The 27,178-nt window shown below is 31.2% G+C and overlaps 1 protein-coding gene across 5 annotated transcripts in view; it reads right to left on the bottom strand.

The window, feature by feature from the left end:
• LOC143240423 (ubiquitin carboxyl-terminal hydrolase 9X-like) overlaps nt 1-14,479 on the bottom strand; it is a 147,666-nt gene extending 133,187 nt beyond the window's left edge. For 3 of the 5 annotated variants that reach the window (XM_076482835.1, XM_076482838.1, XM_076482839.1), the window contains exon 1: nt 14,358-14,479. The gene's annotated coding sequence lies outside the window, so the exon portion shown is untranslated. Of the gene's footprint in view, nt 1-12,823; nt 12,848-14,075 lie in introns of those variants that run through there. The other 2 variants (XM_076482836.1, XM_076482837.1) reach the window with 2 other exon arrangements.
• Between the last annotated feature and the right edge of the window lie 12,699 nt (nt 14,480-27,178).

The raw sequence follows: 27,178 nt of genomic DNA, 5'->3' as shown, positions 1-27,178 counted from the left end.
TAACAGATGAATATTGACATCTGAGCCCTATGAACCTCCACAGACCTTTTTAAGGAATATCATGGTTTTTTCTTTAAAAACATGAGTTTAAATCTGATGGAAGCATTTAATTATTACCAGAGCTTACATTCTTAAAATAACTTTAATTTACACCCTAGCCCAGAGTTAAAGAAGTTTTCAAGATGGCTATTGAAAAATATGCTTTCACTTGGAGTGAAAGTTTTTAATTAGCAATTTAACAAGTTACACTAACTCTTTTTTCTTGTGAATCAAGGGTGACATTGATGGGCTAAATAGCCTTCTACCACCTTGCCTTTTCTAATGTTCTTTTTACTAAAATCAGTTATAATAAATGTTAATATTAAGGCTGAAATATTTCATTTCCGAGGGGCCACATGGCCAATTTTTGATGTCCCATTTTTCTACTACCACCATTATATAATACTATACCTCAAAATGCATAGAAAAAAAACCTTTTCTTATGTCCACCCGACATCTACAATACAAATAAAATTCTCTCTTAAACTCCTTCAATGTTGGAGGTTCTACCACACAAAAGTAAAATGTTTCATAGGTCAACCACTAACTCTGTTTTAACTGTAGTTGTGTTCAAATTTCCAATTTCTCAAACATAGACTCTCAAGACTTTACTGTTCAAACATTTTTTGGAAACATCAGTAGGGTTTATGCATTCCAAACCTCGAACAATCTTAAAACCCTTAATCACATTTCTTCCATTCTCACCTCTCCAATAACAAATGTGGAAAACAATTTCTGCCTGTCTCTATACAATACTTCTGGAAACACATTGGTATCTCTACGAAGAACCCTTTTATAAATAACAGAAATTAGTACAATGTTCCAAATAAAGTCTAGCTAGAACCTCTGAGGGTGAACTGATGACATCATTTTACTTGCAGTTAATACTTCTATAAACACAACCTGAAAACTGTTTTCTTTATTATTAAGCAATGCATATAGTCAAAGTTTTAAACTTTGTAACAACTCTGCTCACATGTTCTTCGGCAACTTAAGATTTTCTTTCAAGGCTATATGAATAAATAATGTTGTATAGCCAATAAAATAACCTTACTTTTAATAAGATTAAGAGGTATTTGCTACCTTTAGCCCAGCTTACCAATCAGCCAAAACCCCTCCACAAGTATTCAGAGATTATAATCATAAAAAAAAAATAATAATAGTTCCACACAAATATACCACAGAAATGTACTAATTTGTACTTATGACAGTACCAGAATGTAACAATACACATTACTGCAATTACATTTATGTTGGAGTCATGAGAATATTCCTTCTAAATGTAATTGTAGCTGCTTGCCAGCACAATTGGCTTACTAGTATTTAACCCTTTCTATATAGGTCAAAGGCCACATCATTACACTTGTTGACTCGCATTCAAAATGTTATTAACTAGTATCTTACGAATTTATGTCATAAAGTGTGGTATCAAACTGTAGATTATAATTCAAGTTTTCATATTATACATTATTTAATTTCTTAATTTAAAAATAAATGTTAAATAAATGCACCTAAACATCAATTTTTGTGCATCACATAGCTGTCTGTAATGCCAAAATACAAAGTATGTAGTTTTGTACGAATTAGGAACTTACCAAAAATTACCAATATTTACAAGGTAGAATATAAAATAAAAATCTAATTGTTTTCTTTTTGCTGAGATATCACACATGTACTGAATCAAACAGAGTAGCCCAGCTGACGTCTTTCCATTTTTTGAAACAGTCCCATATATACACTTACTTCTATATATGACATGTAAATAACCAATTAAAAGCTCAGAATTATCCCATTCTAGTTTTCTTAGCCATTTTCAAATATAATGGCTTTCTTTCTTTATTTTGAGACCAACTTTAATGCTGGTATGTCGAGCCTTTAGCTTGTTCAAAATTTCATATTTTATTACAGCCAAATACAGTTTAGCTACTAAACTTTATAAATTATAATGGATTTCTATGGTGTCAATATAGTAATATAAATTTTTTTAATTATTCAAATTTATATATATACATAAAATCAAAAAATATATTTCATTTCACATCCTCCATGTGTGACATTTCTTAAGGCTAAGAATGAGAAACAACAAACTGGGTACAAAAGTTTACTTTTGTATTTACTGTTCTATGTTTTAAGAGAAATAAGCAAAAACATGTTTGTAAATGCCAATGATCTATATATAAATATAATATATAGTAATTAAAATGCGAGTATGTCTTACAAAATACTACTCCACTAAAAACACAGTCAAGATAGATTACTTAGTACAGAACAAAAGTCAGCTTTATGTTGTTGGATATGCTAAGATAAATGCACAAAAATCTGTCATTGGAACTTCTGTACTGTTAGCCAGGCATGACTGAAAGGTCAATATAATAAAATAATAAATATATATAATTATATAAATGTTATAAGATTCAAGCTATTCAGACTAAATATTTGTTTTGTCATGTCACAATCTGTTGTCATTCTAGAATGAAAAAAAGGCAAACATGTAATAATCTCCTAATTTTTTTTTTTTTTTTTATGGTGGACACACTAATGGTCAAACTGACTGAACCCATACAGATATTTATCAGTTAAAGTAACAGATAAGTATAACGTTTGGACATTTTAAGGTTTTTGCATAAAAAAAGCATGAAAAATACAGTGCTTAACAAACTTTAAGACTTAATAAAAATATATTTTGTACATTAAAGCATTGTAGTGTTTACTAATAATTTGCCAAATTATATAAACATATTTTCTAATTTGAATGTTACAGCATTAAAATTATAATAAGCACAAAATGGTCACAAGGTTGGTCCTTGGGACTGAGCCCAGACTAAAAAGAGTTAATACAGTGTAATCAGTAAATTTTATGGGTTAAAAGAACTTGCTAATTTTTCATCACTGAACATAGTGTTTCAGAATTCTAGTGTCTTTGTTATTTATTTTGTAATTATTTTGTTTTTAATTCTACAATAGCTTCATAAACGTATTTTACAAACATTTAATGTTCTTCTTTTCAAAGAGTTAAATTTTCATACATATTTCATGCTACACATATAGTTTCAAAATAATGTGTACTCTACTAGACCTGTACATTTATTTATCACATTGGCTCCCGCACAACCCACCAGTGAGTCAAAATAGTCTTCCAATACGACTCACAGGTGAGTCATGATCTTTTTTTTTTTAAAGGGACACTTATTGGCTAGGACAAAATAGCTACATATACATTCTTCCTAAAAAAGTAATTGTAAAATGACCAGTGGGACCCTAGAAAGTATTGGCAAAATAGGTTTGGGAGCCGATGTGTTCAAAAAAAGCAAACTGTTGATGTATTTTTCCAACTTAATTTCTTTATTGTGGGTCAAACTCAAATGTATGTTAACACTCCTACAACACTCAGTATTCTGAGTGTTTGCCCATGATTATGGTTTTAAAGAATACAAGCTGTGCTACATTTTTAAGATATCTGTGAATTTTTGTAACACATGCTTTAGAAGTTCATGCATATTTCTAAAAAGTATGATTATCAACAGTTTTTGTAGATTCATAAAGTTTCTTGTCTTAGGCACATTTAAGTTATAAATTAAACATTATGATACCACCTGTATGAAGTTTTTTGTAATTTTTTACATATGTTGAAACACAAACATGTTCAATGTACCATAAGAAAGCAAAAAATAATCTTTTTTTTTACTTAGTAAATTTCTATTCTACATTTTATTTCAAAAATATCTTTATATAATTTTAAATTTGCCAGGATAAATGCTACTTATAGCATTCAATTTTTTTTTAAATAAGTTAATTTATAAGTCTCTGGAATAAATTTTGCCAATATTACTGCAAAATGACTATGTTTCACATAAGCTGTACTGTAAAATCTTTCTTGGGTAATTCCTTTTCTACAGAACTCACTTTTCTATTCTTGTACTATTTGCAAAGAAAAGAATTTGAAAACTGTTCTCCATTTAAAAAATAACCATTTACCTTTTTAAACACAATAAGCACCTCTTAACTTTAAACTTGTCACAATTTAACTTTTCAACCAAATTGCATAAATCATTGTAAAATTTACTGAATAATAACTAGTTTCCATTTTAAAATCTCATGATTTAATTTTCCTATAACTATGTTGTGAAATTCTGAAATTTTGAGATATTGCTTTGCAAAACATTAAAAAATACTGCATCTAAAATTTTTGTTACTATTATTATTAATCAAGTTATATTTTTCTAATATGTAAATTCAGTTTCAGCTTCATTCATATTCATTAACTTATTTATTTTCATACTATTTCAATTACTGCAGTAAATATCATGTACAGCCATAAACTGTTAAAAACTGGCAAAGATTTATCAGTGACAGACAACCTTTTCTGTCACAATAATAGATACATATGTAAAATTTAAAGACCACGGGAGCTGTTGGATCATAATGGTTGTCCCCTAAACTTTAAAATAAAAACACTCAAAGTTAACCCTTATTCAGAAAAAAATGTGATTGAGCTTTTCCTTAAATTAGCTATATCCATCACTCCAAAAGATAACCAATTCCAAAAGCCAGTCACACTATCAGTAAAATAAACCCGTCTTATTCTCAGATCAGACTAGGTAACAGTATTTTTGCTGAAAATATTCTTGGTTGAAACCAATTTATGTCTGACAAACAGTGTATTTTTAATAAATAACAATTTGTTTTATTTTATCATATTGTGTGATTAAGAAAAATTTAATGATAATATTCAATAATTAAAAATCCAAGTCACTGGAATATTTTGGTGTCACCTGTTGTAATCTCTAAACCAAACTAGGTTTATCCAAAGTTTCTGTCATACATTAATATTTTTAAAGCTTCAAACAAGTACAATGTAACACACAAAAAAAAACATATTCAGCATTGAAAAGAGCACCTGAAGAAAAACTTAAAAAAACAAATTCACAGATCTGTGATTTGTTCATAAGTCTTCAATTCCTCTCATTAAACTCCTTTCTTCCACTTGGATCCAAAACAATGTCTCACTTTCATGATGACTGACTCTTGCTTTGAAACTAACTTTTGATGTTGCATTCCTATTTGTAAATAAAGTTTTGTAAAAATTTCATACTTTGTTGCAAAAATTTGATCAAGTGTAAGGTGCATACTTTGTGAAAAATTATGACTTGAATACAGTATTCAAATGAAATCAACCACCAAAATTTCTCAATTTATAAATATTCAAGAAGTTTTTTGAACAATGTTTCAATTATGGGAAATTGCTCTAAGTTTTTCTTTACATGAATTTCAATCCCCAACATTTTTGTTATTTGTTCAGACAAAATTGTTTTTTTTTTGCACGTCTTCTGTATTATCCAATCATTTTTGAAAATTTTTAGTCTCTTGTTTCTGACTGAAAAATGTGTTTAACAATTGCTTTATTGAAATTGAACCATTTCTTTCTGATGAGACACCAATTTTATGCAACAGTGTAATTTCTCATCTTGAAAAATACAAGTTATAATTACTATATTACCTACCTAATCAGATTCTCACTTGGAAACAAACACTAAGTAATATTCCTGACATAATTAAGTTCTCACTTTGAAACAAACTTTCAAGATGTCTTAAAAAAAAGTAATAAAAAATAAATAAAAAGACAGACTGTATAAAATATATTTGGGTGAATCAATGTCTGGCCAGACTTAGTCCTTATCCTGTTTCACTCTACAGCAGCAACTTCTAATCATTTCCACACAAAACTACATAATTCTCACACCACTATTTATTTAGTGTACATTGACATAAATATTTGTTAGTTTCCTCTACAAAATAGTATTTAAGCTCTGTCTGTAGCAGTTTTCAAAGATGAACTCATTAATAGTTAATCATGTCACATGTTCTAAGGTTCAAAGGTGGGAATAAAAGGCTGTATTGATAAAAGAAAAACAAACACAGAAAAATAACAAAAAATAAAACTTTGAGAATTATACTTTTAAGGAATGATAGTTTCTTAGCAAATGCAAACCTATGCTTTCGAATAGCCAGAAAATTCTAAAAATAAGTGTTGTTTACAGGCAAAACTCTTCAGAACTATGTAGAAATGAAAGTTAAAAGTTTTTCATCCTTTTTTATAAAATTCATTAAATAGATAATAAAAATATCAGCTCTAAAACATTTTTGAGCAAAAAAGTATTGAAATAGAGTCAAATTACTACATTTGATTCAATTTTAAAATTTTATAAGCACTTCCTCACCATTTCTGATAGTGCTTTTGTTTAGTATTAACTGTACTTCAGCTTTTGGTTTTCAAATAATGATCCAGTTGGTTTTAATTATTTCTTTTGTTAGATACATACATGATTAAGTGCCACATATAATTTGGTTTTAATGCCTACATAGGTGAAGTATAACACAGCTTGGCCAATTAGTGGAATTTCATAATTTATTAATCATTTGGTTCATTAACCTTTTCACGATGAGCTCAGTATAAAATACATGAGTCCATCTATACAATTGCACATGCTAAGTATTTGCACTAAAACTTTTGATACTGTACATGTGTTTTCACAAAATTTGGTAAAAATTACAAGCATTTTATATTTAAAAAATTAATTTTAGTGAAATATGTTTACTAAAAATTTGTTTGTAAAAATAGAGCCCATTTCATTAGTCTGAGTGCAAAGTGATTTCATGTTATGATTAAAAAATTATTCTTCATCCCAAAAATCTCAAATATTATTTGCATGATCTCCAAAACCTCTTAAATGCATTTGAAATGTTTGTTTTCAGTAAGACTTTTATATTTTATAATACTATGTAGGGTCTGCCACTTAACCAATTTCATAATAATCATAAAAAATTATAAAATAAATATAAATTGTTTTATCATGCAAGAATGACTACATATTATAAAAAAATACAAATGTTTAGTCTAAGTAGCTCAAGTTTCATAACACTATATATTTAGAAACATATCTATTATTTTTTATTGTATTGACCTTTCAATCATGCTTATCTAAAATTACATAACTTCCATTAATGCAGTGCATGTGCACTCATGTTACATATCCAGTAATATAAAACTGATCTTTAGTCTTCCCTGTCTTGGGTGTGTTTTAGTGGACTAGTATTTTGTAATATACAGTCACATTTCAGTTATTATATACTTTATATATATGTATACAGCTGATTACTATTTAGAAAATGTATTAAAAACTTATTTTTGTTAATATATATATAAATAGAACAATAAATTAAGAAGTAAATCAAACGATTCTCTCTTCTCCCACAACCTTTGTACTTGGTTGTTTCTGAACATAATTGTCAAGTCTTTCAACATATACATACACATATAGTTGAATAACAAGAAAATCATAAATAACTACACTAATACCATAGAGTTCCACTAATTTCTTAAGCTTAGTAACTAAGATGTATTTATATTTTTAAAAATATGTGAAACTTCGAGCAGACTAAAGACACAAATTACCTCCTCAAAAACTTTGAATGAAAGAACGTGGTAGAGTTTTCATAGATTAAAATGACTGAGAAAACTACTATGAGGACATTCTAAGCTATTGATTAGTTATTAATATGTATATAAGGAATCATTTTTAAAAAATGGAGTTTAATGGGGCCATCTTGTTTTATTCAGCACATAAGCCATATCTCAGCAAAGTAAAAAGATACAAGGTTCTTATTTTACATCTATCTTGTCAGTAATTTGAGTTTCTAATTTGTACAAAACTACAGACTTGGTATTTTGACATCACAAACATCTTATTATAAACAGTCCTGCATTCAGCATGCCACATGCCTTACTAAAATCCATATTTAGATGCATTCTTTAATATTTACTTTTAAAACAAGAAATTAAATCATACATAAAGTTTGAATTATCTACAATTTGATTCCATTCTTACTGACAAATTCATAAAATAGTAGTTCAATAAAATTTTTAATGCAATATAACAAATGCAATGACATGACCTTTAACCTATTACCAGTTGCAAAAGGGTTAATTGATTACATTCAAGTAATAAATTATTTTGATGTGTGTACAGTAACAAACATTTTACTATTATATATTTCAGAATATACATATACCAGCTACACTGAACACAATAAATTATTATATACAAATATATATAAAGTTTAAACATTTTGTAATATGTAACTACATTTTTTTTTTGAATTTCGCACAAAGCTACTTGAGAGCTATCTGTGCTAGCCGTCCCTAATTTAGTAGTGTAAGACTAAAGGAAAGGCAGCTGGTCATCACCACCCACCGCCAACTCTTGGGCTACTCTTTTACCAACGAATAGTGGGATTGACCATCACATTATAATGCCCCCACGGCTGAAAGGGCGAGCATGTTTGACGCAACAGGGATGCAAACCCGCAACCCTCAGATTATGAGTAGCATGCCTTAACACACTTGGCCATACTAAACCGGTAACTAAAATACAGAATAAAATAAATTAAAAGACAACCAAATAAACAAGGAATAATATAATAACACAATATTAGAACTGACTTAACTGTAGTGTAGTTGTGTTATTTTTAGTTTGGAGTTTATTTACAAAAGATATAATTTCTTTCATTAAATGTTGAATACTGGATGATCCAAATGAGATTACTTTAAAATTAACAATCAAGACAGGATGTTTGGTGTTTACACCGTGTTTGTAAATTGTGGAGGCTGATGGATTTTGATATTTAAATCACCTTTCAAAATACAGAATTCAATCCCTACCCTTGTGTGTTTCAGGATCATGTATAAGTACACATGGTGGCTATAATTCCACTTATGTTAGTTAAACTATGTGCAAGTTACACCTGTTAGCCTGCAAACATATGGGAACATCAATCTGAACTGGTAAAAAAACTATCCAATACACTGGTAAAATTAAAAGAAAATGCAAGATTACTAATAATATCAAAAGGATTATTGATGCACAAACTTCATAAATTCTGAGATGAGCATTTTTAATTTTTAAAAAATCATCTCACTGTGCTTGACCATTTATTCAGCAATTTCAAAAAGAATTTTGTTATGTATTTACGCTGTTGACATCAACTTCATTAATCGATATAACTGACTATTTATGTACACTCACTACTGTAACATTCATTTACAATAGCCAATTAATATCACAAAAATTAATTAATAATGCTGTATCTGATTATTGCTGTTTTCAATTGTTGTACCTATTCAGTAACCTTAATATTATGATTTTTCATTATTTTTAATTAATTCAAGTCGTTCAGCTTAGACAATTACCATTACAACTTACAAAAAGAATCAACTCAAAATTAGGGTTTCTGATTATTATCATTTTTTATTATTTCAACTAACCAAGTAACTAAAATGTTGCTACTATGTTGTTACACATAAAGCTACATAATGAACTCATGTGATCTGCCCAGAACAGATACATAGATCTGATTTAACAATGTAAATTGTTTCTTTATTAGATATCTCTCAGAATAATTGATTAATTGAATGTAATCAGTTAAAAAACCCTATGATTAATTGATAACAAGTTCCAATAGCCACCCAGTTCTTATCACATAATCTACTTACTAAAATATTATTTGTATTTTTAATAACTCTCTCATAGCCATTCTGCATAAATTATATTTTTGTACCATATCAGTTAACAATTATTGTTTTTAATTAAAAGATCAATTTTATGTATTATTTTCAACAATTTAATATTGTTCTGTTTACTCATGCACTCTAACCACATTTGATTTCATTGGATATACAAGTTTACAATTTCTACTAAACCAGCATAGTGGCAAGGAAGCTTTGGAAATTGTGAATGAACAAATAATGTTATTTTGGGATAAAGGTGATAAATAGTGTGTTAGCTTTACAAAGTTGTGTACTAACAAGAAAGTTAGGGCTATAGATTCAGGTTCAATGAGCATTCAGATGCCAATCTAATAGACTTAAGCCTTTGACTACTTACAAAGAGGAATAGAATGTTCAAGAGGTTTACATAGTAGGAAACTCCACATTAAAAATAATGATAAAGTTGTCTATAGTTGAGAATAAAGAGCACAGTGAAACTAGGAGTAAAATTTGGTAGCTAAGTACTGAAGTACATCACATTACAAAGTGTATCGAGAATTCAGTTGTAAGCAAAAAGCAGTCTCTTTCTGTAATGCATTTAGTAGCAAATAATGTCAGAAATCAGAAAAGCTGTTTAAAAGTGTATAAAGAACTCATTCAGGGGTTAGAGGTATAAAGAAATATGAAATCATTTTGGAAGTGATACCTAGTGCTAAATATAGAAAGTACCATGTACAATTCATCAAAGGCATAAATAAAAGATTATAAGGGATAATATTTAGAGTAACAGGTAGGATAGTTGGATCTGTGAATGATCTAAGATAAGCATGGAATATATGTTACATAGAAAGAGACTATACAGTAGTATGTTTGGGGAAACTTTAAAGATTTTCATTAAAGATGGTTTAAAATAATCCAGCATAGTGAAAATAAAGCTTGGGAAATTGAAAGGATAAATAAAGCAATAAGGAGATTGGAGAAAGATTTACAGCATAGGATAAATAATTGTATTAAAGTCTGTCAGATGTAAAGATAAACACTGTGAATTCACAAATAAATTTAACTGTTATTATTAGTGTTAGGAGTATTAATTTGAAATGTGGTCTTATAGATGAATGATTAAGATCAGAAACATAGAAAAATTAACAAGGAAATATTGAAACCTGCAAATACTAAAAGACAACTGTTGAATATACTTGTGAAGTGGAGGATGCACTACTTTGGACATAATTAGATCACAAGGAAAGCTGGTGGAGATCCTGATAAAGTCAAATTAAAAAGGAAAGCAAAAACACTTCACTCAATAATGTTATAGATGCATTGTGGATGAAGCAGTTGAATTAGGAAAGATGATGCATCCAATAATAAACAGAACAATGGAGAACCACAGTTGACCCTTATAATTGAAGAGAATATCATGTCTGATTGAATGAGGAGTATTAGGAACAAAACAAGCAAGTTCAAAGTTCTGGGTGAAATGAAACACCACAATATAATAGGAATAACTGAAATTGGGTTAAATGTAAGGTGACACTGATAATACAAGATTACTTTTTAATTTAACATTATTTAATATTACATGTTATTTTTAAAGGGTAAGATGGCATTTTTGGGATAGGAATCAACTGCAATCTGTTGGAACAGAACGTGTAAAAAAATGATAGCTGAGATTTAATTTATGAAAGGTACAATAAGGGGTTTCAAATGCAGAAAATTGTTAAGTGGCAACTGTTATTAGGCCACTGGAAAAGACAGAATGTCAGTGGAAAACTGTATGATGAGATTTTACTAATTAGGACACTGAAGTGTTTTTTGTTTGAAGTTATGCACAGATCTATACAATGGGCTATCTGTACTCTGCCCACCACGTGTATCAAAACCTGGTTTCTAGCATTGTAAGTCTACAGACATACTGCTGTGCCACTGAGGGGCAACACTGACATAATAACTTTAGGAGACTAATTCAAGACACATAGAACCAGGACAGTAGAGTTAAATAGTGATAAAGAAAGGTCTTCTGAAGTGATCCAGGATGGTTTTTATACACCAACTGGTCAGGGAACAAACCCTAATAGATACCATTTTAAATATGTTTTTTCACTACTGCTGGTAATAAGTATGTAACTGAAGGAATTTAAATGGACAGACATTTGAAAAAATGCTCAAGTCAAGATTTTCAGATACATGCTAACATAAAAAAGAAATTTCAGTTCCTAATTTTCAAAAGCCAATTTTAAGGCCAACAAAGTTTATAATTAATAAATCAGGTGATGTGGCATAGGTTTGGAAAACTGTTCAAGATCACTTGATTTTATTTCAAAACAGACATGCTTGTAAAAAAAAAATGAAACAGGAAAGGTTACACCTAATAACTGAAGACAAATAGAAAATCAGTGAAAAATGCTAATAGTTTAAGAAGTTTACATTAACACACAGAAAGATTGATTTACAGAGCTACACAGAAACCAGAGATTTAATATTAAAAAAAGTAAATCCAAAAGTGTGCAAGATTAAAACTAAAGTGAGGATTATTTTTAGGTATGTTAAAGGTCAGCAAAATATCAAAAATATGAATTAGGCCCTTAAAGGATGCTGATGGAAAGGTTTTGTTAAAAGACTATGTTACATAATATGCTTTATCTCATACGAGTCTCCAATTTATTATGTTATGCATGTTACATATTATGATTTAAAATAGTCAGAAATATTAATTTTAATTTAGAAGTTAAATGAATATCAGTATGTACCACATTTATTATATTTGCCAACAAGATTGATACACACTTAGTATTTAATGCTATCTTCTGTTTTATATATACAGTGGAACCCCTCTAAGCAGCCACCCCTCAGATTTGGTCACCCCTTGAAAGCAGTCATTTAATTACAGTCCCTTTTTTTGTTTACATAATCCCTAATTATTTACAGTGGAACCCCTCTAATAAGGCCAGTTTGTCTCAGTTCCAAAGGTGGCTGCTTTAGAGGGGTTCCACTGTGTGTGTGTATATATATATATATATGTGTGTGTGTGTGTGTGTGTGTGTGTTTGTGTAAGAATATATTGAAAATATTCCCACTCTGATATTTTATAGATAGCATTAGAATTTACTTAAACTAAATAAATATTACTCTCTTGTGGTTACTTAAATACTGAGAAGACAGAAACAGATAAATCACTATGATGATACAAGGTTTTCCTAGCATTTCAAAGACAGTCAAAGATTAAATATGCAAACTTCTAACTTATTTTTCCTTCAGTAAAGGAGAAGTGTCACTTCATTCTCTATATTTTGTTTTTCTTAATTTGCATGAGTGCAGGAATGGAGAGGTAATGTTGTACTACTTTCCTATAGGAAACTATATAACATACAAACCATAATTAAAATAAAATTAATATCAAAGAAAAAATATTACAACCTTAGAAAATGAAGGTCTTAATAAGTGTGCCAATATATATACACACATACACATCTATAAAAATTACATCCAAGATGCACAACAAATAATTGTAAACAAAAAAACAATTTTCTTCTTAAAAGAATTAAATAGTATTTTACACAATACATGCAGAGCTTTAAAAATATGTTTAAAAAAAATCAGCATCCATGACAGTTACATGGTTAATGCATAACTTGAAGCTTTTCCAAACAGTAAGAAATAATTTATTAGGTTTGTATTTCACTTGTTTGTATATCAAGTACTCATTCAGTAAAATAGTATTAATGATGTAATTTCAATTCTATTTTCAAAAACGTTTTATTTTAAAACAAGTATGTCCAACTGGGTTACTAGAATTAAAGGTTTTATGTACTGTTACTGAAACAACTGTAGCTTTAAATGTAAACATTATTAACTTAAATAAATGAAGACCTTAACTTAACAAATATACCAATGGCTTTTACATTTATCATTCATAATATACAACTTCCATTGTAAATCATAAGTAACTTATTTGATAGGTAACTGTTCAAAAGAGGAATGTGACAGCATTTAAAGATTAACCTAAATTTTCGATACTAATCATGTTTGTTCAGTGCAAACCTCATTCAAGCGTATCATTACTAAATGCCAGTGAAAATTATTCTTTTTACATTGGTTTTGGATCAATGATTTTTTGTATTCTGTACCTACTGATTCAATGGCAATAATGCATTTCTCTATAGGCTATACCCTTTACACTCCTGTTCTATTTTAGTATTTATATTAAATTCAAATGAAATTAGCAAATGGTAGTGTTACTTATTAGATATGTTATATTATTTAAAGTAACAATTTTCTAATCATGACTCAATATCAAAAAATTGAAGAACAGGCAAGGCTTAACCATAACAACGTCATAAGCCTAATACCACCCCAAGTTTGAAGAAATGCTGTTCGTTGCTCACAAGTGAGATTATTTTTAAGCTTTCACACATAAATGCAATTCCACATCACGGCCAAACAAATGAGCTTGAATATTACATAAAACTTGAACGAAAACATTATTTAAACTTACCATCAAAAGTAAAAATTGTTCTTTTCTGATATCAAAACACTAGCGACACCTGGTTTCGTTCATACGTTAGTTACTCATGCAACTGATGTTTGGAAACACAAGCTCGACTACTGAGTTTGTTTGACTGACATTGGCAGTACAGTAGTCGAGAATGGAAGGGTAAATGGTTACGAAATTTAGACCAAAATAACCATTAAAGTTATAAAGTTAAGAAAATAATATCGGAATTTCCTTTAAAATTATGTTATATATTTCTTACAAAATTTCTTGAGTTTTCACTACCTGAAACATGCCGGCCGTCGCCTCTTACTCCTGTGACATCCAGTTCTCGAATAATACCGTCATTAACGAGACAGTACAGCTATACAAGAACCACAGCGTCAGATAATCATGGTCTTCTTTCGTTTTCTCTTTCTCTCACTCTCTTTCTTAATTTGTGTGAAGGCTTGGATGAGAGGTAATGCTATATTTTTTCCCAAAGTAAAATGGTGTTAATATATTTATTTTTAAAAAATTGACATAGAAAATCAAAACGTGCTCAAGCCCGTATGTACAATGTTTGAACGTTTTTATTTATTTATTTTTCCTAATTTGTAAGGTCAGAAGCCACATATATTGTACTTTACTAATACTACAGCGATTTGGAGGCATATTTATTTAAAAAAGTAAGGTGCTATGAAATTAAATCTGGAAGCAATCCGGTTTGAAATATCGCTTAAACAATTGCATGTCTCCTCACATAAAATCAACAAATTTTAAAAACATTAAATACCATAAGCAACTCCGCTATAATTATACAAGTTTTTGTTGTTGTTTTTATACATCACAAAAAAAAAGAGCTCAACCAACCCCTCCCCTGCGTACGTGCATGGTGTTAGTGACTGACAGATAATAATAAGAAACTAATGGTGACATAATTCGTTAATTAGAGTAGAAAGTAATTTTTATGTGTCTCCCGCTGGGACAGCGGTAAGTTTTCGAATTTACATTGTTAGAAATCATGAGTTCGATTTTCTTCACCGGATACAGCAGATAGCCTGATGTGGCTTCGCTATCAGAAAAACACGCATAAACTTTCATGCATATTCTAAGCCAACAAAGTTGTGGTGAAATATAACGAATTCAAATTTATTACTTTTGCTGTACAGGATCATATCTCATTGTTAGATTCGAAAAGTTGCACAGAAAGAAATCTATTAATCCAGAAATAGCTGTTTCAAAACTTTGTATTTAAATTATGATTGGAGAAGTAAGAGCGACATGAAGTGGTGTCTGCGAGTTAGGACATGGTAAAGTTTCTTTTTTGTTCTTGAATTTCATGCCTTTGCGCTAGTTGTTCCTAATTTAGCAGTGTAAGACTAGAGTAAAGGTAGCTATTCATCACCACCCACCGCCAACTGTTGGACTACTCTTTTACCGACGAATAGTGGAATTGACCGTCACATCATACCACTCCCACGGCTGAAAGGGCGAGCATGTTTGGTGCGACGGGGATTCGAACCTGCGACCTTCGGATTATGAGTCGAGTGCCTTAACCACCTGGCCATGCCGGCCTTTTCAAAATGTAAAAATGCACTCAAGCGTCCCCAGTTGGTCACTTCTACGTCTGCAGTCTTACAACGCTGAAAATCGGGTTTTGATACACGTGGTGAGTATATCGTAAATGGGACATTGTGTTTACAATAACTAAACCGGCCTCAAATAGTTAAAGAAATTATGTTGTTTTAGTATCTTTATTTTCTGTCATTCCATTCAGATGATATCTTGGTTGTCCGTGAAAAATATACCTGTGAAAATACACAACGTGTGTTAAGAGGAAAGCAGTTTTATCCAGTGGCGAGTCATGTGATATTTCGACATTATTAACTCCCTTATGTTTTGGGCCTGGCATGGCCTAGCGCGTAAGGCGTGCGACTCGTAATCCGAGGGTCGCGGGTTCGCGCCCGTGTCGCGCCAAACATGCTCGCCCTCCCAGCTGTGGGGGCGTTATAATGTTACGATCAATCCCACTATTCATTGGCAAAAAATAGCCAAAGAGTTGGCGGTGGGTGGTGATGACTAACTGCCTTCCCTCTAGTCTTACACTGCTAACTTAGGGACGGCTAGCACAGATAGCCCTCGAGTATCTTTGTGCGAAATTCCAAAAAAAAAAAACTCTTATGTTTTATTGAGATTGATCAACAGGGACACAAGTGGGGCTTGCACCTTGAGAGATTGTGCTATCGTATTTGGTATATTATAGTTCTCTCTCTTTCTACAACTTGAGCTTTTAGTTTGGCAAACGAAGTTTAACCTTTTGTTTAAATAATGATACTCTTCTGAAGTTTACTCTGTGATGTTTACTAAACGTTTAGAAGAGTTTAGAGGAATAACTATTAAGTGAAGGAAGGTGTAGTCCTTCATTCAATACATATATTATTTTAATTGTATTTGTGTGTGTTTTTCTTATAGCAAAGCCACCCAGGGCTATCTAGTGAGCCCACCGAGGGGAATAAAACCCCTGATTTTAGCATTGTAAATCCGGAGACATATCGCTGTACTAGCGGGGGGCTATTTTAATTGTATTTTGAAGTTTAAATAAAGATGATGTTCATTATATGTTTTACACTATGTCCATTCTCTTTCTTTTTCAAACTCAGTCAAACACATAAGGTTCAGAATTATTTTATAATAAATATTTTGTCGAATCTCTTGAATGCTTTATAATTTGATCTATGCATTTTGCGTACAAACATAACTTTGTACCTGAAATAGGTCTATCGTTAGAAGGTGTTTAATTATTATACTTAGGTTCTTTCTTCAATATAACGCCACAGATCTGTCTGTGGTCAGTGGTGACATTAACTTTTTGTATAAAATTAAAATTAACATAAAATGTGTAGATCTATGATACTGAGGGCTATTGTAAAGAAACAAATCATTGTAAATATTTTGCAAAAATAAAATTGTTTAATAGTTTTTAAAGAGTGGAATTTTAAAACCAATAGGTTAGACAGTTAACATTTGGAAATATAGGTAAATAAGTAAACTGTCTAGGCCTATTGGTTTTAAAATTCCACTATTTAAAAACTGTTTAAAAAGTTTTGTTAGGAGCTTTTATGTTACTATTATATTTGCGATGAGTGACGAACAACGTTATCATTCATAATTTTGCAAATCATCGCCATGATTTATACGTAGAATTATACGTCTCTGAACAGGCCTACTTTGTCCTCTCAATGCAGCCCTCGTAACGCATTTCAGTAAATTTTAAGAGGCGCCAATGTAAGGGGTCGACGATTTTAAATCTAAAGATTGTTTGTTTGTTTTGAATTTTGCGCAAAGCTACACGAGGGTTATTTGCTAACCATCCCTAATTTAGCAATGTAAGACTGGAGGGGAGGCAGCTAGTCCTCACCACACACTGCCAACTCTTAAGCTACTTTTTTGCTAACGAATAGTGGGATTGAGCGTAACATTATAACGTCCCCACGGCTGAAAGAGCGAGCATGTTTGGTGTGACGGGATTCAAACCATCGACCCTCAGATTACGAGTCGAGCGCCTTAACCACATGGCTATACCGCGTCTAGATCTGAAGAGAGTATGTTGTTGTTTTCTTACACCACAGGCGAAATATTTATTTTATTTTATTGCAGGCTAAGATATTTTAAATGTGGTGCTATACTTTTTACTTATAATATTTTGTTTACTTGAAACAAGGTAATATAGATCTATTTAAAAATCCCATTAGACCTAATCTTTGAATATCAAATTATGTGTTTATAATTGGTTCTTAATATTTCAATGTGACGTCACTGATACGAGTGTGTGTGTGTTTTTTTATTCCTTATAGCAAAGCCACATCGGGCTATTTGCTGCGTCCACCCGCTGATACGAGTTTGTTTGATGTTAATATTTAGCATTACACCTACTGTAATATATATGGTATTTGATAGTCATGTCTGGCAGAACATATTTTAGTGATGTTGAAAAGCGAAAGAAACAATCTACACAGAAATTGGTGCTGTCATCGGGACCAAAATTGACAATTCTTTTGACTGAATATCATTAAACTCAAACCATAGCAGAAAGTTCGTCAGGGTTAGACATAATACAGCAGAAGCCTAAAAATCAACAAAAACTTAAACATTACCATCACTAACTTACCATATTGCAACTGCCTTTCGTGATCCTGGTGTATTTATTGTTGACAATGTACTGTGTGAACAGATTTCAAGGCAACCGATAGAACAGAACCTTAGGGTTTCGGCATTCAAAGACGTCTTGGAAAACCTTAAAACGATATTTGCCACTGAGCTTATTGGAATGCAAAATGGACAATATGGAAAAGGTGAACTGCAAATAGCTCGCTTATTCACCATCTATCAGTAATGTCTTTTGTGTACCTTGCAAGATATTTAGCAACAGATAATCAGGTTTTGGAGTGGGTTTGGTGATTGGAAAAACTTCCACAATCGAGTCAATGGACATGGAAACAGTTATGATTATAAAACTTCAATCACTCTTTAGAGTACTATGTCAATTGCACCCAGTCAAAATATTTATAGATTGGCTAAATAACTGTTGAAATAATAAAAATTTCTCCCTGAAAAATGCTTCCCTATCGAGGTGAAGACGAAACTTTAGGATTTTAGAACGACGAGTGCTTTATGAGAATTCTTGAATTGATGGCAAAGTTTTATTATTTTTACAATACATTGAAAAATATAGTGTTGCTGGAGAAGGAATAACGTTTTATCTTTCAAAAACTATCCATGAAGAATTGATTCATCTGATACCATGGAAAGTATAATAATCCATAATAACTGAAATCAAAACTACAAAGTAGTTTTTCAGCCAGTAAAGACTCTTAACTGGATGTTGGTCATATTGACCTGCTTAATTTTATTTTCATTACGTAAAACCAAATGAAAGGCCAGTTGAATTGTTTTTAAGATTACTCAAACTCCACACTCATAAGATCGAAACATAGCAGTCATAATCACAAAGCTAATTGAAGATGTCAGACTGATATTTCTTAACTCCAAGGGCAGAACTATATGCTCCAAACATGTTAAGCATTTACACAAAGCTAAACGAAAGAGTAAAATAACTTAATCCAATTGTATACTTCCTTCCATGCAGTGCACATTTGCTTAACCTTCTCTGTGATGTGCTGCTTTCTTTTGCATATTTACAGTCTTTGTACAATTTTCGTTCTGTATCAATCTACCAATTACAACAACTCTAAAACAATTTACCTTAAATAAACTTGTGGTCAAAACTCTGTCAAAGACTCGATGAAGCGTCAAAGTAGGTATCACAAAATCAATGTTTTTCTATTATTTAATAATTAAAATGGTACTTATGGAGACAAATGCTCACAACATCAGGTTCAGTGCGAGGGTAGAAGCATACAGATTGGTAAAATAAAATACAAACTGCCATAATAACATTCATCTGACATAGAATAATGAGCCGTTTCAATGATACAAGTTTTTTCTGTAGTAAACTGATGTTGACGTGCTTGACGTTGTGAAACTTTTTCAAGTCTCTACTCACTTTTGTGCTACATTTTTGAGAAAACTTTAATTATATTGCACAAAAGGCTAAAGCCTATGTGGTGAATCATAAATATAAGGAAGTTGGAAAGTGAAGAAAGCAGCATATATATTTTTTAATGAATCCAGCACACCAGAAATGGAACTGGCTACACATAGCATATTTAGAATTCGAACTTTTAACTGTATCTTAAATTGTCTTGCTGTTGAACTATGCAAGAGCCTACGTTTTTATTCTCATTTCCAGAAACGTTTCAGATTCTTGAAAGATTTTTGGACCAAAAAAGCTTCTTAGCCGTTACTTTCTGGATTATCAAAATATTTTTACTATAAGAGACGTTCACTGTACGTGGGGGAATAATTGTTCGATTATTATAGATAAGAACAGCTGGTACCAGCTTACACAACTGAAAATAATAGCCAGAACTTCAAAAACTCAATTAAAAAGATGTTAAAGATTTTAGCTTTTCAATATATTGATTAATTTTGTGTGGCAAAATGTCATTTAACATTTCACGAAACCACTCAGCTGATACAGCTGATTAATAGGAATCCTTTGAAGCATACAACATGGCCCATGTACATCTAAAGAGCGCGTATAACTACCCCATATAGTATGATATTCCTGTATTTTCTGAGCGTATATTGTTACTGTAGTAACAAACACGAACGTCCCCTAGTGGCACAGCGGTACGTCTGTGGACTCCTACCATTAGAAACCAGGTTTCGATACCCGTGGTGGGCAGAGTACAGATAGCTCATTGTGTTGCTTTGTGCTTAATTTTAAACACGTACACACACAAACAACACGAATATTAATGATAATTAATGATAATTTCAGATGAAAATAATTGGTTTAATTTTATTCTGTGATGCATAAAAAGAAAAATATATTAAATATAAAGGCAATACATTACTGTATTATAGCTATCGAGATGTACTGTATGTGTGCAGGAGCCACGAGCTGTCTGCTACAAGTGTGTGTAAAAATCAGGTAACGGAAATATATTACTCAGAAAATTGGATCTCAAAAAACCAGAAATATTTCATCTCTACGTGACAGTGATAAAGCACAAAGGTAGTATGGTACTACACAGCTTTCCCACGAAATAGTGGATAGTTTTTATAACTAGACCCTTCCACTGAAAACAACAAAAAACATTATGACTGAATTTGCACAGACCTACTACTAAGTTTAGCATCTTCCCAGTAAGAGCATATAAAAATTTGGAATATGGAAGAATGTTATGTGGTATTTTAAAACCACAACCTTTTCTTACCTTATCTTCAAGCTGAAATTAATTAAAATTTAACGACAATTTAAAAATTTAGAATTTAACATAATATCTCCATGAATCTAATTTCTAATTAGCTTAAAATGTCTTATTAGTCACGATGTGCTAATCACTAACTTTGTAGATTATGTTTCAACCGCTGCCATTTACAGGGGGAGTCCTGAAAGAGATTGTTTCTGTTGCGGTAGATTTGAACACTAGTTTTCTTGATAAAGAGGCTTATGCGTTCTCTTCTTGTTTCAATTCTCGCTCTCGTTATGTCTTTAATCAACAACCTTATTTGAATACTTAAGATACAAGTCTTCAAGTTTTGTTGATTTGTATGTTGGTTGAGTTTGTTACCAGATTATCAGTTAAATGGAAGAAGAATACTTATTTTATTTTCCTATGTTTTAGCACTATACCAATATATTGTATGGTCTTCCTTGTCATGATAAAACTATTGCAGATAGATCAATGTCGCAGGTTCTTGGCTATCTTGTGTGCCTACCACTTTCCTGAGTTCTAAACTTTTGTCCTTTGTAGTCTCTCCATTGTATTGGAGTTCGTATTCACAAGTGTTTTCTTCTCCATTGTATTTTTAAGCGATTTGGTATGTGATAGAAACTGTATTGTTTTCTAGTTTCTGGATTTATGCTGGTTACGTACACTTTGTATGTTTTCAGACGGATCTTTGACGCAAGGGGATAAGTTATTCGTATATAATTTTCTTAACGTTTGTTTCTTCCTTTATCTTTTTTTTTTTATTTATAAAATATTCTGGGTATCCATGGTTAATGAGGATTACGGTGATACGCTTTTCTTCCTTCTTGGAATATTTGGAATTACAAAGCTTACTTTTTTTCTTAAAACTAAATAGTCTGTGATGCTCATTTTTATAATGGAGTGGTTTGACTTAGAGTTGAGACATTTACATGTATCTGTGGCTTCATGAAGGACCAAAACACATTACTACAACCTAAAATATGAAATCACCAAATTGAAAATGTATAGCATCATTCGATACAATGTATATATACACAGAGACAAGGTACCCAAACTGTCGAAGGATAAAATCACAAGCATGGCTTCTTTCTGTGCGATTTTGATTGTTTCGTTTTTGTTACTGTTTTTTCAACATCCCATTCGCCAATAGTGACACTAAATAGAAAATTTGGATAGTTTTCCATAGATTGCAGCAAATGTATATCACTCCCTCCTACAAACTGCGTTGGTTAAACAATTATCAATGTTTATGTGGTTCTCTACTATTTTCACTAATTTGTAATTGTCATACTTTACCTTGTAACATGTCAAATAGTAACCAAAAAAAGAACCGTTTTTCTTTTCATGCTTTCTGGTATATTTGATATCAATTGAACAGAATTTTATCTATATTGTATGGTTCATTGTCAAAGTTGAGATTATAGATATCACAATAGGATTATGTTCAGGAACCAAATAATTAACGTATGAATAAGTTCTTACCTGTTGGCAAGAAAGCCCATCTGTGTTTCTGTATTGTTGCTCTGTTGTTATTGTGAAGGTATACTCCTGCAACATCAAGATTTCTGTGTAATCATATGTTTTGGTTCCATGAGATTTATTCAGTTTCAACAAAACAAGTTGCATGCAACCATCAAATTTTAAACCATACAAGTAGTGGAAAAAGTACTTGATGAATGTCTTGATTTCAAGCAGTTCTCGTCTGCAATCATGGTAAAGTAGCAGTATCCAGTAGACCTTAGAGTCTGTTTTATGTATAACACACTCCATGCCATTATGTACTCACAGCATTATTGCTCCAACATTGCTGTCACCCATGTCTAAGATGAATGAAATATTTCATCTTAAATAATATAACACCAAAGCACTAACCATGACACTTGCTAGTGACAGAAATGGCTTTACATTTCCCTGTCAATGCTGCTATTGTTGAAAAAATTTTAGACTTTCTTCTCATTTGTAGGTTTGGGCAAATTTACCATTAACTATAGACACTCCATCCTTATTCACTGATGCCAAAGAAACTGTGTCTGTCTACATAGAGAACTTTTCTTTGGCTTAAGTGTCAAACCTACTTGTTGCAAATATTTTAAAATTTTCAACTGCATCCTTAAATGTGCCAACAAGTAATATCAGTGTACATTAGATATGATAACAAATACCAGTTCTAACAGCCACTTCAATACACATTACAGAGTGAATGTTATAAAGCAAAACACAGGAGTACAAACTTTGAATCTTAAAAACATGTGACTCTGTTTATATCATCTAGATTGACATCTCAGTAGTTAGAAGTGAAATATGTTGAACTAAACTAATGGGATCCTTCCGATGTTTTGAAACATTCATCCACATCCAGTGATAGAAACACTAACACTCACATTAATATTTACCTATTCAAAGTCTATACAAAATCTTTTGCACTTTTCTTAATAGTATAAGTGGTTACAAATCATGCACTTTCATGTTTGAATGATCCATTTTACACAATACAACATGCTGGGTAATGTTCATACATTCCAGCTGACCACTGGTTCTACCAACCTTCCAAGATTTCTTTGCCAAGTTGATCTTAAATCAACAACTTTAGGTTATTGGCACCCATGAATTTATTGTTTCAATGTGGCTGAAGTAATACTAGTGATAGCATTAGTTTCTTACAAAAAATATTCCAGCCAATATCTGTACCATTTACTTCCCACATTTAGAAACTATAATTGGAACATATCTTGCTTTAGGAGTGAGTTGAATTATCACAACTGATTTGTGTAAGGAAAAATGGTAATATTTAGTTGCAGTCTCTTACAATAAGTCTTAAGACATTTTGTAATGGGTCAGATATCTTCTTTCAAGGCAAGTTCACCACCATCCTGAAAAAAGTCTGTACTTACTGGCTAGAATGGTGTTTTAAGTGATAGTGATCAATACGTCAGAAGATTATAGAGAATACTTCTTGCACCTGTATCTGCTAGAAATTCTATTTGAGGTCCATATCAAACTATACTTGGCTCTGTTTACATTACTAAAAGAACCATACAAAGGAGAAACATATGTCTGTTAACCGACATCATCGGCACGAACCAAACTGTGACTTATCTTAAATTAGCAGATGCAGCCTGTTGCTAGTTGTGTTTTATACTTAGCAGATGTGCATGCTTCTATGAAGCTGAAAAGAGAGAATATCAATAATACCAATTATGAAATTATCAATATTATAACACATCTTTTTGCCATGGATCAGGACATTCCATCCACATTATAGGAACAACCAGAATAACAGGTTGGAGATATACGTGTGTGAGTGTGTTTTTTTTCTTACAGCAAAGCCACATTGGGCTATCTGCTCTGTCCACTAAGGGGAATCAAACTCTCAATTATAATGTTGTAAAACCAAATATTTGCTGTTGTCCAAGCAGGTTACCAGGTTGGAGATATTCCTGCCATTCAGACTAAACTAAGTTACCACAACATCTTTGTAATTCTTTTTGTAGTCTCGCAAGATAGGATCAGCATATTTAATAGCTAACTCTGGTAAGACCACTGCAGCTAACATTGTCAGTTTGATTCTGATAACTCCTTTAAAGTTAAAACTTCTTACTTTGTTGTCATAGATAATTTTTGTCAGGCATGTCTCTAATAATCAGTATTATAACAAAACCTACAGGGTCAAACTAGTGATACAACTCCATAACAATGGTTACCCAGCTGCAAAGTTATTGCAATTCCAGGTATTCCATGGGATTTAATGTTAGACCATCTGAACTAAGCTAATGTACATTTGTTATTGGGTCCATGAATCCAACACAACTATCCATTAGCACCACTTATTTTCTACAATTAATAGTAAAGACAACTTAATTTCATATGGGAATATTCTTCATCTAGTATCTGGAGTATTTAAATTTTGACAAATATTAAATTCTTGATTTAATGTTCTTACTGGAGTAACATATTACCATAACTGTGGTGCCACTGTCCGAGATCTTTTGAACATTTGATTCTAACTGGCATGTATCATTAACACCTATTACAGATTTATTGTAAATTATGCCAATCATGTCATTGAAAGGCAAGTAGGGTTGGCAGATACCATCTACCCACTGCAGCTTGTCTCTAACTACTTTCAACAAGCTTATCTAGCTTAGACCTTTATGAGAATTGCATGTCAGCCTACATAATTGTTGTACAGTTCACTAGAGTTCAGTGTAATTATGACAGGTGATTTTAAAGCACTATTCTTGAGCTCAATTGATCTGCTGAAGAACAAGACATTATTAATGATTCCTGATAGGCAAAACTGTAATTCACACAATGTAGATGGTTACAGCATATGGTTTCATAATACCTATTGAAGCATAGGGAGCACTCAAAATAGACCTTTTCCAAGTGAAATGGGGATTCTCTGGTTTCAAAGCAGGTTGAATCTTCTATTACAATTCTTGCAAAAGTGGTCTCTAATTTCTCATGAGGAGAACATGAGGATTATTAAACTTGAAGGAATTGAAGATAATAATTAAGTACTAATTTTACAATACCTAGGATCCTTATCAACAGCACAAAGTTATTCAAGCATATTGTGGAAATTTTAATGGTAAAATTAACACTGCTACCTAATCTGTGTAACAACTAAAATTCAAGGATCTGGTGTGTGGAAGATCAAGTTTGGCGATTTCTTTTGTAGGTGGAACAAGGAGACTCAATACGAAGTTACAATGAAACAAATTTTATTAATAAAAAACAAACTGGTGATCATATTGATAAGGTATTGTGTTACGTAAAGTAATTAATGATGTAAAAGAAAAAAAACAACATTGCTGTAAATGAAATTTAAGCACAACACATTCAGCAGATGCTGGAAGATATAATTAAATATAAAAAACAACTTCATGGTGTCTTTAGCCTTACAGGATCAGAGCAAATGTGATTAAAAATACTAAATTTGTTTTCAGTTCACTTTGTCTGTAGCTGATCAATGAGAAAAATGAATCAATAATCTAAAAGTATCCTTGTTCCCTGTGTCTAATATTAATCTAGTATTCTACATAAAAGGTAACATAGGATACAACCACCTCAAAGTACAGATAACTTCTGTATTGGAGTTGGCTACAGAAAATTACTAAGTAGGTCTGAATTTTCACATAACCTCAACTGGATTATTTATGTTCCAAATCAGAATTTCAAAACATTTTGTAGCTATAAAATGAATACTTAGTATGAAATATACTATGCAAGAGCAAGATGTATTTGCATACAACACATACTGAAAAAGTGCTAGAATGTACTATTTTGAACAATGAATCATTTTATGACTTTCAAAGTAATGCTTCTGTTGAGGGCTTAGAAAAACTCAATATTTCTGAATATAAATTATCATACAGGAAACAATTTCACTAATATGTCAATTGTTTTCACTCAGCAGAGTACAACAGTCAAATTATGATTCTGGCCAGCAGTTATAAAAAATAACAGATTGGATTAAAAGCTGTTACAGTCAATAAAATTATCATGTAGAATAATGCAAAGACAGGTAAGAGAAGTATATATCAAAATATTTTCCCAGCACTGAAATAATAATAAATGTGCGATATATTCCAGCATTACAAAACACTGGGTGATTAGAAAACCTCAACCAAGAATATCAACATCGTAAAATTGGAAGATTATTCCTTTTACTGAAAATTCCTATGGGGAAAAGAAAATAATTTATTTAAAATAGTCAGTTGTGGGTTGTGCAATACCAAACTACAATCACTAATCTAAGGATCATGCTTCATCAGCATAAGGCATGTAGGATAATAATTGATATGTTAATTTTTCTGAACCAATGATATTTGTAACTTGAATGTGTCTTTAATATTTCACCTATGCATCATTGATGGTTATGGCTATCCAATTTATATATGCATACATTTTAGTAAAACATATTCATAAAATTGAACTTTTAATGATGTCATGTCATTAGCACACTTCAGTGGTGACATGCTAAAATTCCAATAACTTAATGAATTTTCAGTGATACCAGGGAATGTTAATTTTGAAATTCCTTTATGAAAACTATCTTATCCAAATACTTAGAAGTACAAATAGCTTTGTTATCTGATACTTGTGTGTAAATTTGAAGATTTTTGTAACAATCTAACAATTATGACTGAAGAAGTTTTAAGTATCACAAGAATGATATATGGTCATAGAAGTTGCAATACAATTTCACAAAAAGCCTTTTTCCTTTGCCAAATTAAACAATTTTTTTAATCACTGTAGACCCATGTGTATAACTTTTGT

This window comes from Tachypleus tridentatus, chromosome 13, assembly GCF_004210375.1.
Source record: "Tachypleus tridentatus isolate NWPU-2018 chromosome 13, ASM421037v1, whole genome shotgun sequence".
Classification (NCBI taxonomy): Eukaryota; Metazoa; Arthropoda; class Merostomata; order Xiphosura; family Limulidae; genus Tachypleus; species Tachypleus tridentatus.
This window is presented reverse-complemented; position numbering and strand designations above follow the sequence as displayed.